Source organism: Triturus cristatus, chromosome 1_2, assembly GCF_964204655.1.
Source record: "Triturus cristatus chromosome 1_2, aTriCri1.1, whole genome shotgun sequence".
Lineage (NCBI taxonomy): Eukaryota > Metazoa > Chordata > Amphibia > Caudata > Salamandridae > Triturus > Triturus cristatus.
In genome coordinates, this window is record NC_140580.1 from 650,209,641 (window position 1) to 650,227,189 (window position 17,549).

The window sequence follows — 17,549 nt, forward strand, 5'->3', positions numbered from 1 at the left end:
ACTCTACTCTGCACCACTACACTTAACACCACTCCAAGAGACTGTGCTCTGCAACACTTCACTCTACTCCACTCAGCACCATTCCTTTCTACGCCACTGCACTCAACGCCTCTTTACTCTACGCCACTCTACTCTTTGCCACTGCACTCTTCGCCACTGCACTCTTCGCCACTGCACTGTACGCCACTCCAGTCTAGGCCACTCCAGTCTACTACTGTACCACATTGCAGCACTGCACTCTATGCCAATACACTCTTAGCCAATTCACTGTACTCTGTAACACTCAACTCTTGCCTCTGAACTCTACACCCATCCACTGTACGCCACTGTAATCTACTTTGCACCACCTTACCCCACTGCACTCTGCACCACTTTACTTTTCACCATTACACTCTACGCCACTCCACTCTAATTCACCCTGCTTTGAAACAATCTACTCAATGCCACTGCACTTTACATCACTCTACTCTGCACCACCTTACCCCACTGCACCACTTTACTTTTCACCATTACACTCTACGCCACTCCACTCTAATTCACTCTACTTTGCACAACTGCACTCTACGCCACGGCTTTCTACACCACTCTACTCTGTCACTCTACACCACTGCACTCTACAACACTCTACTCTGCACTCTGCCAATGCACTCTACATCACTGTACTCTTCACCACTACACTTTGCATCACTCCACTCTACACCACTGCACTCTGAACCACTCTACGCCACTGCACTCTCTGCCACTCTACTGTACTCTATGCCAATGCACTCTACGCTAATCTACTCTGCATCATTGCACTCTACTATACACCACTCTAATCTATGGCACTGTATTCTACGATGTTGCATTGTATGCCGCTGAATTCTATGCGGCTGCACTTTACACTACTATACTCTGAAACATTTTACGCCAGTCCACTCTATGATACTCTACATCACTGCACTCTACGACACTCGACTCTACAGCACTGCACTGCACTGTACTCTGCATCACTGTACTCAGTGCCATTGCACTCTATGCCACTCTTTTCACCACCACTCTACGCCACTCTACACCAATGCACTGTTGGCACTCTGCTCTGCAACATTGCTCTCTACGTCACTGAACTGTATGCCACTTTATTCAGTGATACTGCATCCTATGCCAGTGCACTCTTCACCATTGTACTCTGTCACTCTCCTCTGCATCACTCCACTCTACTCCACTGCACTCTGCTGCACTCTACTCTACGCATCTACGCTCTATGCCACTGCTCTCTATGGCACTATATTCTACTCTGCACCACTCTACCCCTCTCAACTCTGCACCACTGTACGCCACTGCACTCTGTGCCACTCAACTCTAGTCTGCAGCACTGTACTCTACACCAATTTACCCAACTCTGCACCACTTCACTTTGCCTCACTGCACTCTATGCCACTGTACTCTACTATGCAACACTCTAATATACCCTACTGCATTCTACGACGCAACATTGTATGTCGCTGTATTCTGTGCCACTGCACTCTAAGCCACTATACTCTGCAACACTCTACACCAATGCACTTTACACCAGTCCACTCTACTCTGCGTCACTGCACTTATCTCTGCACCACTGTGCTCTACTCCACGCCACTCTACTCCACGCCACTCTACTCCACGCCACTCTACTCCACGCCACTCTACTCCACGCCAATCCACTCTACTCCACGCCAATCCATGCCACGCCACTCTACGCCACTCTACTCCATGCCACTCTACCAACACAACACCACTCTACGCCAATGCACTCTGTCACTCTAAACCACTACACTCTACTCGGCAACATTGCACTCTTTGCCACTGCACTCTGCTCTGCACCACTGTACTCCACGCCACTACACTCTACTCAACACCACTCTACGCCACTATACTCTACTCAACACCACTCTACTGTACGACACTCTGCTCTGCACCGGGAAACATCATTTACAACACCTGCGATATATCGCATGCCATTACAACACAAGTCGTTACAGTGACGTGTTGTTACATCGCATGCCATTGCAATGTAAGTCATTACAATGACTTGCTGTAGGGGGCAAAAGGTGGTGGATTTGTTGGATTTTCAATCCAACACCTTCCCTACTGTTGCACACACTGGAGTTGGAGTAGTACATTAGCCTATTCCAAACTCCAGTGCCCCCCCACAGCAAGTCGTTGTAACAACTTACGTTGTAATGGCATGTGATGTAACAACGCGTCGTTGTAACGACTTGCGTTGTAGTAGCATGCATAGAAAATGCATGCATTGTAATGACTGCTATTCCTCTGCAACATGCCACTCTAAGCCATTGAACTCTATGCCACGCTGCTCTGCGCTACTACATTCTATGCCAGTGCACTCTGCATCACTACATGCCACTGCACTATGCAGCACTTCACTCTTTGCCACTACACTCTATTCCACTGCACTCTACGGCAATTTATTCTACTTTGCACCATTCTACCCTACTCTACACCACTGGTTGCCACTCTACTCTGCACCACTCTACGCCACTGCACTCTGTGCTACTCTACTCTACACCACTGTGCTGTACAACACTCTACTCTGCAGCATTGTACTCTATGCCACTCTACTCTGCACCACTCTACTCTACTGAACTCTGCAATACTGCATTCTACTCTGCACCACTCTATGCCACTGCACTCTGTGCCACTCTACATCACTCTACTCTACACCACTCCACTTTGCACCACTGCACTCTATGCCACTCTACTGTACTATGCAACACTCTGATATACACAATTGGATTGTACTCTGCTGAATTCTATGCTGCTGCACTCTACGCCACTATACTCTGCAGCACTCTTTGCCCCTATACTCTGCAACACTCTATTCCAATGCATTCTGCACCAGTCCACTATACTCTATGCCACCCCCACTGTACAACACTCTACGCAACTTCACTATGCCACTCCAATACACTACCCTCTCTGCCACTCCACTATACAGCACTCTACTCCACTCTTTGCCATTCCACTCTAAGACACTCCCTGCCACTCTCCTCCACTAACACTTAACCATGCTAAACAGCAGCTACGCTAGCGTACAACATGGCTAAAACATTGGCTTTGCCAATGCTTGTTTTAATTCTGATTTGTAATGGAAACAAATATTTTAATAGGATCGAATCAAATCGGAACACTTTACTGTGTGGTGTGCAAATGATAAATATTTTCTGAAACCCAATTTCCACATTATCATTTGTATGCTATATAGTTTTATCACTAAGCTGCATGTCAGTTGGAAAGTTTATGGCCATTTCAATGGAAAGGTGCTGTCTGCAAATGACAGTACACTACCACGGCATGCTTTAGTTATATATCTATTAAAAGTGAAAGTTTTCAAACATAAACTTAGAAACATTCCTGCCTCCCCCGTGACGACAATGCTATTGATAAACCAAGAGGCAACAGAGGGGTCATGTGTACCCTTTATGTGGGCTAGATTTTTATTCTACATGGAACAAAAGTTTTGTTGATTAAATAAGCAAAATAGTTTCTGTGCGGCAGACATGCTGAACTCGCATAGTCGAAGGTGCTCTCATATTTGATAATGAAGAAAAAATAAAAATATTTGCCTAGGATCACACAATTTCAAACCAGTTTATGGGTCAAGCTCATTACAGTTAAGTTGAGTGGTTTATTCAAGTCACTAGCAGGTCTGGTAACATTTTTATGATTTTTTGAGACCTGGTCATGTGTACCCATTACACGAGCTGCCAGGGCACTGGGAATGCAGTGTATATTGTGCCGCCTAGCTCAGTGGGGCATAAAGCCTGACTGGTCGAAGTGGATCAGTGTTGTCATCAGTGGCAACAGCCGATTAATCAAGGCTCTGACTGACTTCTGTGTTTAATAGTGATATTGAGGGCTATGATGAACAGCGATCTGGCGGGAGTCCAGGCTTTCGTATGACCACGATCTCTGCGAGTCGTAGATCCGGAGGTGGGGTACACTTCTCCTGGGCCTTCAGAAAGACCTACCTCGTGGAGTGGGTCAAGGAGTAGGGTTTTGTATGTTTCTAAATAATTCTGCTGGTAATCCATTGGGTCCAGGGGTCTTACCTGGCAGGAGCTGAGGCAGGGCCTCCCACAACTCCTACTGTACGTGGCTGCTGTCTAGTAGGTCTCTGTATGTGTTGTTCAGAGGGCGTTTGTTGTTGCACACTCACCTGGTCCCAACAGCGGAGACGACACTGTAATCAATGCTGAACCTCCTATCCCTCTCAGATGAGCATGAGATCCAGAAATGAAACTCCTAAATCGTGCACTGGTACGAAGGGGTAGGTGGGTACGGACAAAAAAAAAGAAAAAATAAACTTTCAATACTGGATCTGCTGTGCAGCAATGCACACTGCTTAGCAGGATGTGTCGCTCCTGAGACCTTCTGTGTTTGCGAAGGTAGGAAGGTATGGTGTCGTGAAGACGCAATACACTGGAAACAACAATTAAAAGCAATTACCATCAGTACACTAGCAGTCCTTCTTATACAATGTAATTTCATTGACTTCAGTAACATTTACTTACATGCTTCTACAATACGTAATAAAAGTAGGATACCTCCCCGGCTGTGGTTAGACGCCTTTTTTCGATGGTTTCCACCTTGTTTTTTGTTCTATTTTATTTCTTGTTGTTTATATTTATAAAACTTATGTATCCTGATAATCTCTGAGGTGCACTCAATATTTTGTTAATTCGGCTGAGCCCCAAGGGGCCTGTCGCTGCCTTGATGTCATTGAACATGTATAACATTAGCGGCCGGCCCTGGTGGTTGTAGGCCCATGTTTGTATTGAGGGTTTTTATGTACAATAAAGGTTTAAACAAATAAAAATAAAAATAAAATAAAAAAAAGTAGGATACCTGGTTCACAGAAAGGAAACATCAGGACCCTAGAGGAAGAACTTCAATTTCTGATTAGAGTGTCTGACACTACCTAGGCAAATCTAGAAAGATGGGTTGGAGTTTTTGCTACTCCCAGGGTTTCACTTGAAACATTGTTGAAGATTCTGGTACTCCCACAGTTACACTTGAAAACATGGGTTGGAGTTTCTGGCACTCCCAAGGTATACTAGGAACACAGATTTGAGTATTACACTCCCAAGTTAAAACTAGGCACACCGGTTGGAGTATGGCATTCCTAAGGTATACTAGGAACACACTTTGGAGCATGACACTTCCAAGGTATACAAGGGACACAAATTGTAGTGTGACACTCCCAAGGTATACAAGGCACATTGATCTGGGTACAAGGATCACACATTAATCAAACGCTCAAAGGACAAATCTCTAGTCACTACTATTCATCAGGGAAACACAGAGCAAAGTCTCTATTCCTTGTATAAACACAGTTCAAAGGCCAAGATTGCAGGAAAGGTTCAGAGCAAGAACAATCCAGGTGAACTGGAGGGAAGTCGCTGAGAGGAAACTTGAAGACAAGTCTATAGTCTTGAGGACGTCGATACTCCGGCTTGCTTACTACTATAAAAGGATAGTGAACACTAACCTGATATCAAGGATATCAAGTACTTGGTCTAGTAAATCAACTTGTCTTAAGTGTGAAGATGGTCTCAACGTCTTAACTCAGGAAGTCGCAGAGGAACTGGAGTAGCTGAGCAGGAGGTGAAAACGAAGGGTGTGTCTAGGGATCGGGGTCAAGGGACTCACCACAGGAACTTGAACTGCAGCAGGAAGAACGCTTCCCTGGTCCAGTTGATTCTTCAGGTGAATTGGTAAGAAGGAAGCCTGTTCCTCTGGGTGCATAGGCCAAGCAAGCGGCTCGATTTTGGGTGTGGTTTATATACAGGTGTTGGGTCCAGTGGATACAGTCGGATCACTTGGCGCACTTGGTAATCTGGAAAGTTCTCCAAGACACCTGAAGGAAACACGTGTTGGTACACTGGCTTAACCTTACAGGAAGAGCAGGTGCAAACTAATGGATGGAATCGCTTAACCAGAAACGAATGTTGCGTTTTGTCAAAATGTGCATAAGGGAAAAAACATCCAAGACCCCAGCAACAGAGGGAGCAAGGCAAGCCATTGGTTCGCATGTTCTGGGAATGCTTGCAAGCTCGGGTGTAATGGAATCGGGGGAGAGGAAACTCGGGCATGGAATCAGTGTTCCTTAAGTCGCCACAGAGATAATACTACACAGGGCCAAGGATTAAGGACATTTGTGGTTTGGGGAATAACACTACACAGACTCGAGGTTAATGGAATCAGTGGTCTAGTGGAAACTCGGGAAAGTTATCATTGCGCGCCATGTGGCTCTACAAGGGTAATGCCACATGAGCCCTGAGCATTAGGCCAACTACACAGAGGGCACATGAGTTAGTCATGACATTTAGGGAGATCTTCTATGAATTCTTGGAGGGCGGCCGGATTGGTTTCGGGTGATGGGGCATATAATACTATGTAATGAGGCATAGAAGCCAACCCCCCCACGCCTCCCTGTGTACTTGACCCCGGTTCGTCTGTGATGTGGGTGATGAGTGTTTGGAGGGACGTGTTGGCACAAAGTTGGTGTAGTGCCCTACTCGTTTTGTCACCCCAGTGGCAGATATGGCTCTGTGTGGCCAGCCACATGGCCTTTGCACCCAAGTAGAATTTAATGTTACTTTTAAGGAACTTCAACTTTTAGAAAGTGACACTCTGTTGCCCAGTTTATCTGGTGGCAATTCGCAGGTGCTGGCCAGCAGACGCCTTCTGCCCTCCTGGGGAAGGGTGTGAACGACTTCCAGGCTTAGGAGCAATTGAGCTGCCCCATAAAGAGATGTTACCTCCCCCTTGCAGGACGCCACGCAGGGTGTTGGCCCAGAAGGCGAGCTTTAAATGAGAAGCCGATTTTAGTGGGCAGTTAGCATTCACACTCAAGGAGGGCTGCTCCTTTGTTCAGGTAGATGGGCTGGCAGCGGGAATTCCAATGGTCAGTGGACCATAAAAGCTAAAATAACCCGTCCTGGCCAGTCGGTAGCCATCTGTAAGGAATTCCCGCTGACCACAGACGTGCAGGCAAGGAGACCTCCCCTCAGGACTAAAAAGTTGCACCCATCTGTCGGATCCAGGAAAGTCATCAGAGTGTGGTTTGGTCGCCAAAGACCGACAGTAGCCCTTACCAAAGAAAACCTCTGGACCAGTGGTGATCGGAAATCAGTAGCCGCTGCTGCTGGGCTTCTATTGGCTCAAAGAGGAATTAGAGGGACCATGACTCCTATGGCCAAAGTCATCACACCTGACCAGAGGACCGAGGAATAACCCCTGGAGGACACCCATACACCATACAGTGTCCAAGAATCTTTCACAATCCTCTGTCCTTTGCATCAAGACCAGTTCACTGAATTATATGACGCTTTTGATGTAAAGTGTGAAACTGGACTTAAGACAACTTTGGTGATCAGGTAACTGTACAAATATTTCTTATTGGCCTCCCTGACCTTCCTATCAGAATTACTCGCCCAGTCCGGGCTGGAGTAGCCAAAATAACTCTTCAAAACGTTTCAAAGGTTTACAGACTTTACAGTTATCAATGCTTGTTTGTTCTCTGGCCTAAAAAGGTAAGAATTACATTTTACCTAAAAAATCTCTATCTCCGGAACACTGAGGTGGATTTTGCTCATCTTGGTGTCTAATAATATAGTATATTTTAATAAGTTGATGTCGGATTTCTTTCGAGTTGTGTGGCATTATTTTGTAGTTTGGTGCTTCTAAATGCTTTCCACTAGTTCCTTTGTTGAAGCCTTGCTGCTTGAAGCCACAGCTACCCAAGATTGAGCAAGAACGTTTACAAACAAGCCTGACTGGACCCAAGAAGGCTATGTATTTTACATGGTGAGGTGTCACACCTCAATCCTCACAAGCACTGTGTAGGGTTTGGGGCTGCCTTTTACTCACACAAACTACAACCAGTTCTTAACTGCAACTGAGGGAATGCATTGTTTACCAAGCTTTTGGTGTACTCATCAAGGTTTCTTGAAGCAATGGTTGAATCTTTCTTATACTGGTGGCTCCAAAAGATGGAGAGGACACCGTCCAGAGATCACAGAATGAGTGGGTGAACTCTTGCCTAGTCTAATCCATGTAACACCCTGAGGAGAACTGCTCAGCAGGAGAGAGCTACAGTGGCCAGTAGACTGGTAAGGACCCCTACATGTTACCCACCCAGACTCTTGTGGGTAGTTGTGGTGCACATCTAAATGTATTGTTCCCTGTGGAGCTTTACTGAAAACCGTTTTACCCCCTCCATAACAAGGTTAACACTTTATTCAAGCACTCAACTAGTGTCATGTCATAAGAAAACTAGTGCCATGCTGGACAGAGACCTCTCAGTTCCACAAAGGTTTGGACCTCACCTCCTATGCAGATGATACTTGAATAGTGATAGCTATGTCCTCCCCCCATAATTTGGGGGGTGGGTGATAATTTCTATGACCACATGAGAGAAACTGGAAAATGGATGGACCAAAACTGTCTGCAACTTAAATCCAGGGAAACTGAAGTGATTCGGTTTGGGAATAACCAATCCAATTCAAACAAGCTTTATTTGACATATAGTCATTAAAAAAAATATTCAATAAATATACATAAAAATGTCGTACATAGATTATAAAGCAATCCTGTTTGGGGGAAATGTATTAAATATTAGTTGCAGATAAACTTTTAATAGAGCAAAACATTATCATGAAAAACTCCATATTTACAAATGATAAAACTTGCACAAAATTCTCGATCATGAGAACCCAGTAAGAACAACTTCATCTTTGGTGGTTTAAGCCTGGGCTATAGGAAAAACTGGATGGGTGGGAGACATTTGCAACACTAATTCAATAGACTGACTAATTACAATATACATAAACATTTCACACAGATATTTATTTCAGCCTTATTGCCCACATCCACCCAAGATATTTTGCAACTGCTATTGAGATAGTAGATGAAGTACTAGTGCGTATGATCCTTTCAGCTTCCGCACTCCTTCTAGTACCTAACAGTTTACAAATAGGACTCAACCAACCCGACGAGGGGCTACATAGACGGAACAGGCAAAAAGCATATGTGCGACTGATTCTTTGTAGGCCGCACAAGCCGGACACTTATTACCACTTGAGTTAGACCACCTAGAAGTAAAAGATCTTAGGGGCAACGAACCTTCCCTCAGCTGAAAATACAATTTCCTATCAAGTGGTTTCGTTATGATATCCCAGTATGATTCGAGGCGCGGAATATGTTTAAATTCCAAAAAGATTCCTGTCAAGGAGGTTGAGTCACTCTATCTCAAAGTGTTATAAGCAACCATCTCCCAATACTTTTCTTTTAGGATCTTTTTGAGGGAAAGCAGGCTTTAGTTGTATCCTCCCAGAGAACTTTCATGCCAATATCTACTAAAACCTCTCTGACTCCCCGTAGCCAACTGATTTTGTGAAAGTTATCTTGTTTTATTACATCCATAAAACCTGCTGCATATGGCATCAATTCTGGTGTTGTCCACAACCTGCGCCATTATAACACTGGACGCAGTTTGTCAACATCAGATAAAGGCTTTCTACCAAGATCATATAGTAACGGACATAATGGTGTACTTTGGGGGAGATTGGTGATACTGCGTAGGAACTTATTTTCTGAAATACTAAGATTAGACATATTCTCAAACCCCCATAGTTCTACACCATAAAGGGCTGAGCTAACCACTTTCATATCATAAACTAGGAGCACAGGTCTGATTGGTTTTGTAAGTGACTTTTTGTGCTCTATGCTTAGTGCTCCCGACAGTTGTCGGTGCTTTATTGTGGCCATGTCAATTTGGTGGTTCCACTTTAAGTCACTCTGTATGTTTACGCCAAGCATGTAAATGCTCTAACTTGTTCCAGTGGTCGATTATTCATTAAAATACTACCTTTAAAAGCTCTATGTGGGTTGAAAGTCATACATTTCGTTTTCGACACATTAACTTCAAGACTACGAGCGGAGCAAAATTCTTCAAAAATTAACAGGGCTCGCTGTAGCCTACTTGGGGTCTTTGAAAATATTAATGTGTTGTCTGCGAACATTAAAATGGGGATTTTTACGCCTTCTAAAGACGGGACATCGGTATTCACAGGTGACATGCAATCAACTATTCCATTGAAATACAAAGAAAATAACGTGGGTGCCATAGCACAGCCCAAGCGCACCCCTCTTTCTACTGGAAACGGGCTGGTAGCCATGCCCTGAGAGCCCCATCGAATTTTGGCATAATTATCCTCGTGCAACCTAATTATGAGTGTGAGAAGTTCTATGGGCAGCCCTAATTCATTCAGCGTTTCCCACAAGCTGGAGCGGGGAACAAGATTGAACGCTGACCTTAAGTCGACAAAGGCAGCATCCAAACTGCCTTTGCCCAGAATCACTATCTTCTAGTGTAAAAGGATGAAACGAAACACCTGGTCGATGGTGCTGGTATACGCCCGAAATCTCCGTGCAAAGGGAACAGTATACTACGATCGTCAATCCAATCTTGGATTTTGTTGAGGATCAGCCTTCCTACAATCTTTTGCATCGTGTCTATCAGGCTAATGGGTCGGTAATTCCCCGGTAATGATTTGTCTCCTTTTTTGTATACAGGGATTATTTCAGCCCCTTTACAGGAATCCGGTATAGGGGTGCCTTGGGCAACTGCATTAGCCACCAACAGAATATAGCTAACTCATCTTGATTTATCATAAAGGAACACGTCAGCCGGAACACCATCTGGACCTGGCGCTCTACCCCCAACCTCTGCTTCAAGAGCTATCACAACATCATTAGATTTAAAAACCTCTTCTGCATAAAACACATGGCTGGGATCATCCATGTGTTTCTCAGTTGAACTACGGGCATATTGTGGTTTGAAATGTTTACCCAATCTTCCTGCAAGACTTGGTTTTGCGGTTGCTCGGGTTGGCCCCCTCGGTCCCATTTTATGATCTAGAATAATTTACTGTTACTCTGGGTACTAGCCTCTTTGAGGTCCTGCCATTTTTGCTCATCCCAGGAGCATTTGGCTTTGTACATAGATCTTTTGTATTCCTGCCTGGCTGTGCGTACCATAACCGGCTCTCCACCCTTAATCGCTTTCCCAAGAAAGACTCTTGCCTGCCTGCATTCCTTATTATACCAGCGGCAGGACTTCTGATCTATATGTTTCTTTGATTTGCAATGCTTAACAAAATGGGTCTCCTACGCATAAAGAATGTTTCGTGAGACTGAGTGAAGCGCTCCAATTTCCCATTAGAGGACAAAATATTCAATAACTCTATTAGAGCGCTATCAACGTCTTTGGTAATGCTGACCAGGGACTCAGGATTTTCAACTATTCGTGACCATTTGAGCCGTCTCATATCATTGGTGGGGGCTACATCCTGGGAATGCAATTCTGCCTCCCTGCCATGTGATGACTTGTGCTTCCACCATCCATGGGTTACACACAAAGGATTATGATCACTTTCAAAACGATCCCTTACAACCATATCATCGATTGTATGCCAGAATTTCGCACGCAAGAGAATATAATCTATCCTACTCTTGCTGTATCCATTATTAAATGTGTTTGCCCCTAGTCTATCTTGAGGCATCCTACCATTTAGTGACCTTAGACCCTTTTCTAGACAAATAGAATTAATCTGGATAACCGCCTCTGTCCAGTTTTAGGTCTCGCCTGACCCAGCGCATGCGCTGGTCTGGCGAGACTTTTTGAGAGGGCTCCAAAAAGTGCTACCAGGCCAGCCTAGGCCTACAGTGCATGTGCGCAGACGCACGCGCCACGCTTGACTGCGATTTGATGTTTACCGCGATTACTTTCACTTTACTTTCACTTTCGCGGCCGCTTTGATGTTTGATCGCGATCACTGTTTCACTTTCCTGTTCCTTTGGTGGATCAACTTCTTGGCACGATTTTAATGTTTTATCACTTTTAAGTTTGGCAGGCAACCTGGATACTATTTGTCCCCTGCATGCTTCACAACTTAATTATGGCCGGATGCACTAATATGGTGAAAAGCTGTTCTCCTTTCTGTTACTTTTTTTTATCGCTTATCATGTCCCATTCCTCAGAACTTTATTGTTGTTTTTTTGGCATCCGCTATTCCACAGATCCTTTCATCTTCATTCAAGCATCCAAGGGAATGGCAGCTCGCCCACTTTAAATAGCACGAGCAATATTAAGTTATAACCTTTGGGTTCAAATATACCCTTGCTCTTATTTCTCAGTGTAAACCAACTAGACACATGGGTTTCCTTACATCAGCTCCGGTCTGTTTGTTTTTAAGGTATCTGCAGGACCCTTACAACCTGACACATCACATCCCATTAGGCCTCTCCAGTGACCTTTAATCATCACCATGCTCCTTTCTTCGACTTGGGTAAGCAGCCAGACATGCTTTTTTTTCTTTTCATAAATTGTCTCCCTTGGTAATCCTTGTCCAGATTCTCCCACCACCCTCCCATAGGGTAGTATGTCGTGTTCAGTTACCTTCTTACCAATGACTGTATTTTGCCATCCTGAACACCGGATGCTCATTCAGTTCCCATTGTTGGTTCATTCAAGAGAATTGCGTTCCATACATTAGAGTCTCACACTCTCACTGACAATCACACAGACTCTCACTCTTTTATACTCTCACTCACACTGACTCTCACTGACTCTCTCACACTGACTCACTCTCACTGACAGACTCTCCCACTCTGTCACTCTCCCACTCTCTAACTCACTCACTTTCTCTCAGTGACACTCACTGACAGACTCTCACTGACAGACTGACTCACTTTCACTGACCGACTCTCACTGACCGACTCTCACTGACCGACTCTCGCTGACCGACTCTCACTGACTCACTCTCACTGACTCACTCTCACTGACTCACTCTCACTGACTCACTCTCACTGACTCACTCTCACTGACTCACTCTCACTGACTCACTCTCACTGACAGACTCTCACCGACTGACTCTCCCACTCTCTCACTAACTCACTCTCCCACTCTCTCTCACTGACTGACTCACCCACTCTTTCTCACTTACTGACTGACTCTCCCACTCTCACTGACTGACTCACTCTCACTCACTGACAGACTCACTCACTGACTCTCACTGACTCACTCTCACTCTCTCTCACTGACTCTCCCCCTCTCTCACTGACACTCTCTCTCACTGACACTCTCTCTCACTGACACTCTCTCTCACTGACACTCTCTCTCACTGACTCTCTCACTGACTCACTCTCACTGACTCACTCTCACTGACTCACTCTCACTGACAGACTCTCACTGACAGACTCCTACTCTCTCACTAACTGACTCGCAAAACTCTCTCACCGACTGACTGACTCACTCATTGTGTTGTAGTGTAATTGCCCTCTTCTAGTGCTTCATGCTACTGAGGAGGCGCTGAAGCACTGTTAACAAGCATTGGCATAGCCAATAGGTCTCGCCTTTGGGACCATGTAAGTAAAAAAAAAAAAAAAAATGAAATGTAAGACTTCACGTTTACTTTTACTGCTTCCTAAATACGAAGTAAATGTAAACGTGAAGTCTTATACTTCAGTTTGTTTTTTTTTTTTTACTTACAAGGCAAGTTTTTTTTAAGCAAACTGTCGGCAGTTGTGATAAAACACAAGCAAGCCACCCCGCCCTCTTTGTAAAGTAAATCTTCTTAACTCTGGGCAGCCCCCTTCCCCAATTCATTTAATCTCCTGCTTACTGCAAACATCCACCCACCACCCCCACCTCAGCACAATGCTCCACATGAGCACAAATGTCCCGGCGCACTCCACTCCTGCCTAGTGAGCCCTCCATTCAGTTACGGCCGGCAAAACGTGCGGGTGGGTTCGCGGGGGTGGTTAAGTGGCCATAAATAAAAAAAACTTACCTTCCTCCAGTTCCACCATCATGCGCTGCCGCCTCAGCTCCTGGCCTCCTGCTGCTCCTGGGTTTTAGGCAGCCTCCCTCCTCCTGCTCCCCTAAGCCAATCACAATGCTGCAATGGCAGCGTTGTGATTGGTGAGGCGCAGGGGAGAGCGCCCCAGCCACGCCATTTTCTCCTACATAGAGAACAAGCATCGGCATAGCCAATAGGTCTCACCTTTGGGACCTTATAAGTGTTTAGCCATGCAACAGTTGATGTTGTTGCACCAAGGATATTGTGCTGGATAAGTAAACACTTATAAGGTCCCAAAGGCGAGACCTATTGGCTATGCCAATGCTTGTTTTTACTGGATCAAGTTCCAGTTTTGGAAATCTCCACTGGGCATCTTCTTCATCAGTGAGGTGCCAATCTGGAGTGGCAAGTGGTTCAAAAGTAATGTTAAAATCACCCGCAATAATAACGTTGGTGTCCATTGAGTATAGGTCGAGGAGGTTGTCCAGAGCTGCTAAAACTTGAGACTTGCCCCCTCTAGTTCCCCTCACATAGACGTTGTAAATATCAACGTTCTTTAAGGGGCCTAGATTTAATCTTAGCACCTGGATATCATTACTCTTGGATGGAAGTTTCCTAATGCTTATGCCTATTTCTTGGCGAACCCATATAGTTAAACCACCTGAAGGCCGACCTTTTGTTTTTTTACTACTGGGACGTGATAGTTTAAAAAAAAACTGCACGATATTGTGGCATCAAGAGCCATGTCTCTTGGAAAAGACAAATGTCAAAACCATTAATAAAAGCAAGCCATTCCGAGACATAAATTCTGAGCTCAATCCAACGATGTTCCATGATATCAGTGAGCCCCTCGTGGAAGCATAACAAGTATGCAATGATTCATTTGTATACCCTGGGGGATTATTACTAAACTCATGCTGGTACTCCAGACAGGGAGTCTGCGAAACTCTCATTTGAGTAGACTTTACAAACCTATTAGTACAGTTGGAATTTATGGCTAAGTGGCTACCCCTAGGGACTACTAAATCATCAACTCCACCAGGGCGTATCCCTGTGGTCTCCTTCCTGGTGGCCTGAGGAAATGGGCCCACTCTCAACTCCTCTGAAAAACGTTAAACATCTAGGAGTAGTATTGGACAACAATAAGTTCCACTTCGGACCACAGGTAAATGCAGTAACATCCTCTGCATTCTTGGAAAACTGTAAATGTCAGCTCTGGTGCTTGCCAAGCTGGATTATTGCATTGCCCTCTTCTCAAATATGCAGCATCAGCATCTAAATAGGCTTCAGGTAGTACAGAATGCTGCAGCCAGAATATGACCAGGACACCTAAACATTCTTCCATCTCGCAGGCTATCATCAAACTTCACCAGTTAGGCAACGTGTAAAGTTTAAGGCACTATGCCTGGCCCATAAGGCCCTGCATGGCATCTGTCCCTTTTTTCTGCAGAACTCCTTTAAATAGTATAGACCGAGAGGAACTCTCCGATCCATGGCCACCCTTCAATTAGAGGCAACAGATTTAGACTCTGAAACTGGGGGGGAAGAAGCTTTGTCACATCAACAGCTAAAGAGTGGAACCTTCTTCCTCTCCAAATCAAAGCCTTGTCTAATCTGCTCTCATTTAGGCAGGCTCTTAAAACCTGGCTATTTGCCAATTAATAAATCCATCAGTCACCATATCAGTTTACCAAGAGCTTAGCGCCTTGACACCCATGTGTATTTGTCGTGCTTTATAAGCATTTATAACATAACAAACCGAACACTAGGTACAACTTCCTGGCCATGGGACTAGGCATGAGGTATGTAGAGGAACACAGATGTCCAAGGCAGTAAAGAGCAGGGTGAAATAGAAGAACAAATGTGATGTAGAGGGATTTGGCCCATTCACTCCTACTTGTAAGTATTTCCTATGAGTTCTTCACTTCAGTGTGTCATCCTCAGGTGTGACTCTCACATGACCCTAATCCCATATTTTCTCATTTTGTCCAGTGTATAGGACTTCTTGCCTCGCATGTAAGTGGTATGATGGTATTCTAGTTGGCTGTCCAATTAATTTTAGGACCAGGTGGTTAGCTCTCCCCTTCTGTTTTTAGGTCTCGCCTAGCGAAACAGCGCATGCGCTGCACGCCTTGGCGAGATCTATTGTTGTTGGTTTCTTGGCCAAAGGGGGACAGGACATGTGCATGCGTACAGAGGACAGGAGTTGTGCACGTGTACGGCGGCGTTAGCACAACTCGGAGGACAGGAGATGTGCACGCGTACAGCTCGCGGCGTCACATCTCCTGCTCGCACGCGTACGCCAGCGTTAGCAGAACTCGGAGGACATGAGATGTGCACACGTACAGTGCACGGCGTGATCACACCTCCTGCTCGCTCGCTCACTGGCTCCCTGCCGCCCCTTGATATAGCTGTAAATGTAATTGGGCGCTCACCACTCCCGTCGGCATAACAATTTAGCCAATTAAGTCCTCCATCAGCTTTGCTCGCCCCTAAATGTCACCAATGTACCGCACTGCCCCTCATCCAAACGGGAGCCACATCTGCCACCCACTCCCAAAATCATACAACCCCCACTATTTTGAGTTTCGAGGATTTTGGCAGAACCATGCCCTCACCAATGGCAGCCCCAAGCTTGGTGGGGATCCATGTCTTCTGCAAACAGTCTGTCCCGTCCTCGGCGTCCCAGTACCCTATCTTCAATGCTGCAAGGGCACACCGCGGTAAATCTCGCGAGAAAAGCGGCTGGGAGTCTGGTTCTTGGATTGAACTAAAGGACAAGTGAGGGTGAAGGTTAACAAAGAGGCCATCTTGAAAGGGAGCTAACCGGTTTGTGTGCAACGTTAAAACCAACACGCGTCACCGGAGTGCGGTTTGGCTTAAAGCTTACGGCTTGAACGCATGTACTTTTGTTGCCATAATAAAATAGTAAGTTTGATTTTAAATATTTCAATACTGAAATATTGTTATAAGTAATGTTTGCTTTTTTGCAGATCATGTTCTAAAAAATATTCTTTTAATCTTGTACCAAATGATGACCTCGGGTGTTATTATAATATTAAAAATCATTCATGATTTTTTTTGTTTTAATTTTTACGGTGCAGTGCGTTAAAGAATTGTAAGCGTTTTAAGATGGTTTCTGCTTTTTCAAGTTTTGAGAGCGGGCGACCCCTCGCAGTCTAGCCTGGCTCTGCCTGTGCAGCGGCGCAGCGCCCTGCCCATGCACACCTCCTTTGTTGGTAACCGGAAATCGGCGGTCTTTAGAGAGATACTCCAAAAGTTCCTGCTCGGGTATCACTGTAATTTTTGTAATATAGGCATCGGAAGCCTTACCGATTGGATGCCTGCCTCGTCCTCAAGAAGTAAGTCCCGCTTCTGGCCGGCTGAGTGGACCCATAGACTTTAATGGAGGCTCACACCTGGCCAGGTCCTCTGGATCTATAAGCTTGCATGTAGGGCCACATCAAGCATTCCCTAATGGCAATATGAAGCTCATCTAGTCTCCGTGAAGAAATAGGCTTAAAGGGTGTTTCATTCCTAGCATGATCCAGTGGATGTATATGTTTCTAAGGATGTTTCACGCCTGACAAATCATAAATGGAATCCCATCTCTCACAAGCTGAGGTTGTATACACCCATGGACTT

The 17,549-nt window shown here is 45.2% G+C and overlaps 1 protein-coding gene across 2 annotated transcripts in view; it reads left to right on the forward strand.

The window, feature by feature from the left end:
• PRXL2A (peroxiredoxin like 2A) overlaps positions 1-17,549 on the forward strand; it is a 228,329-nt gene that overhangs the window by 48,209 nt on the left and 162,571 nt on the right. The window contains exon 2 of one of the 2 annotated variants that reach the window (XM_085608113.1): positions 12,300-12,392. The exons of the other annotated variant lie outside the window; for it this stretch is intronic. The gene's annotated coding sequence lies outside the window, so the exon portion shown is untranslated. The remainder of the gene's footprint in view (positions 1-12,299; positions 12,393-17,549) is intronic. 2 annotated transcript variants of the gene reach the window in all.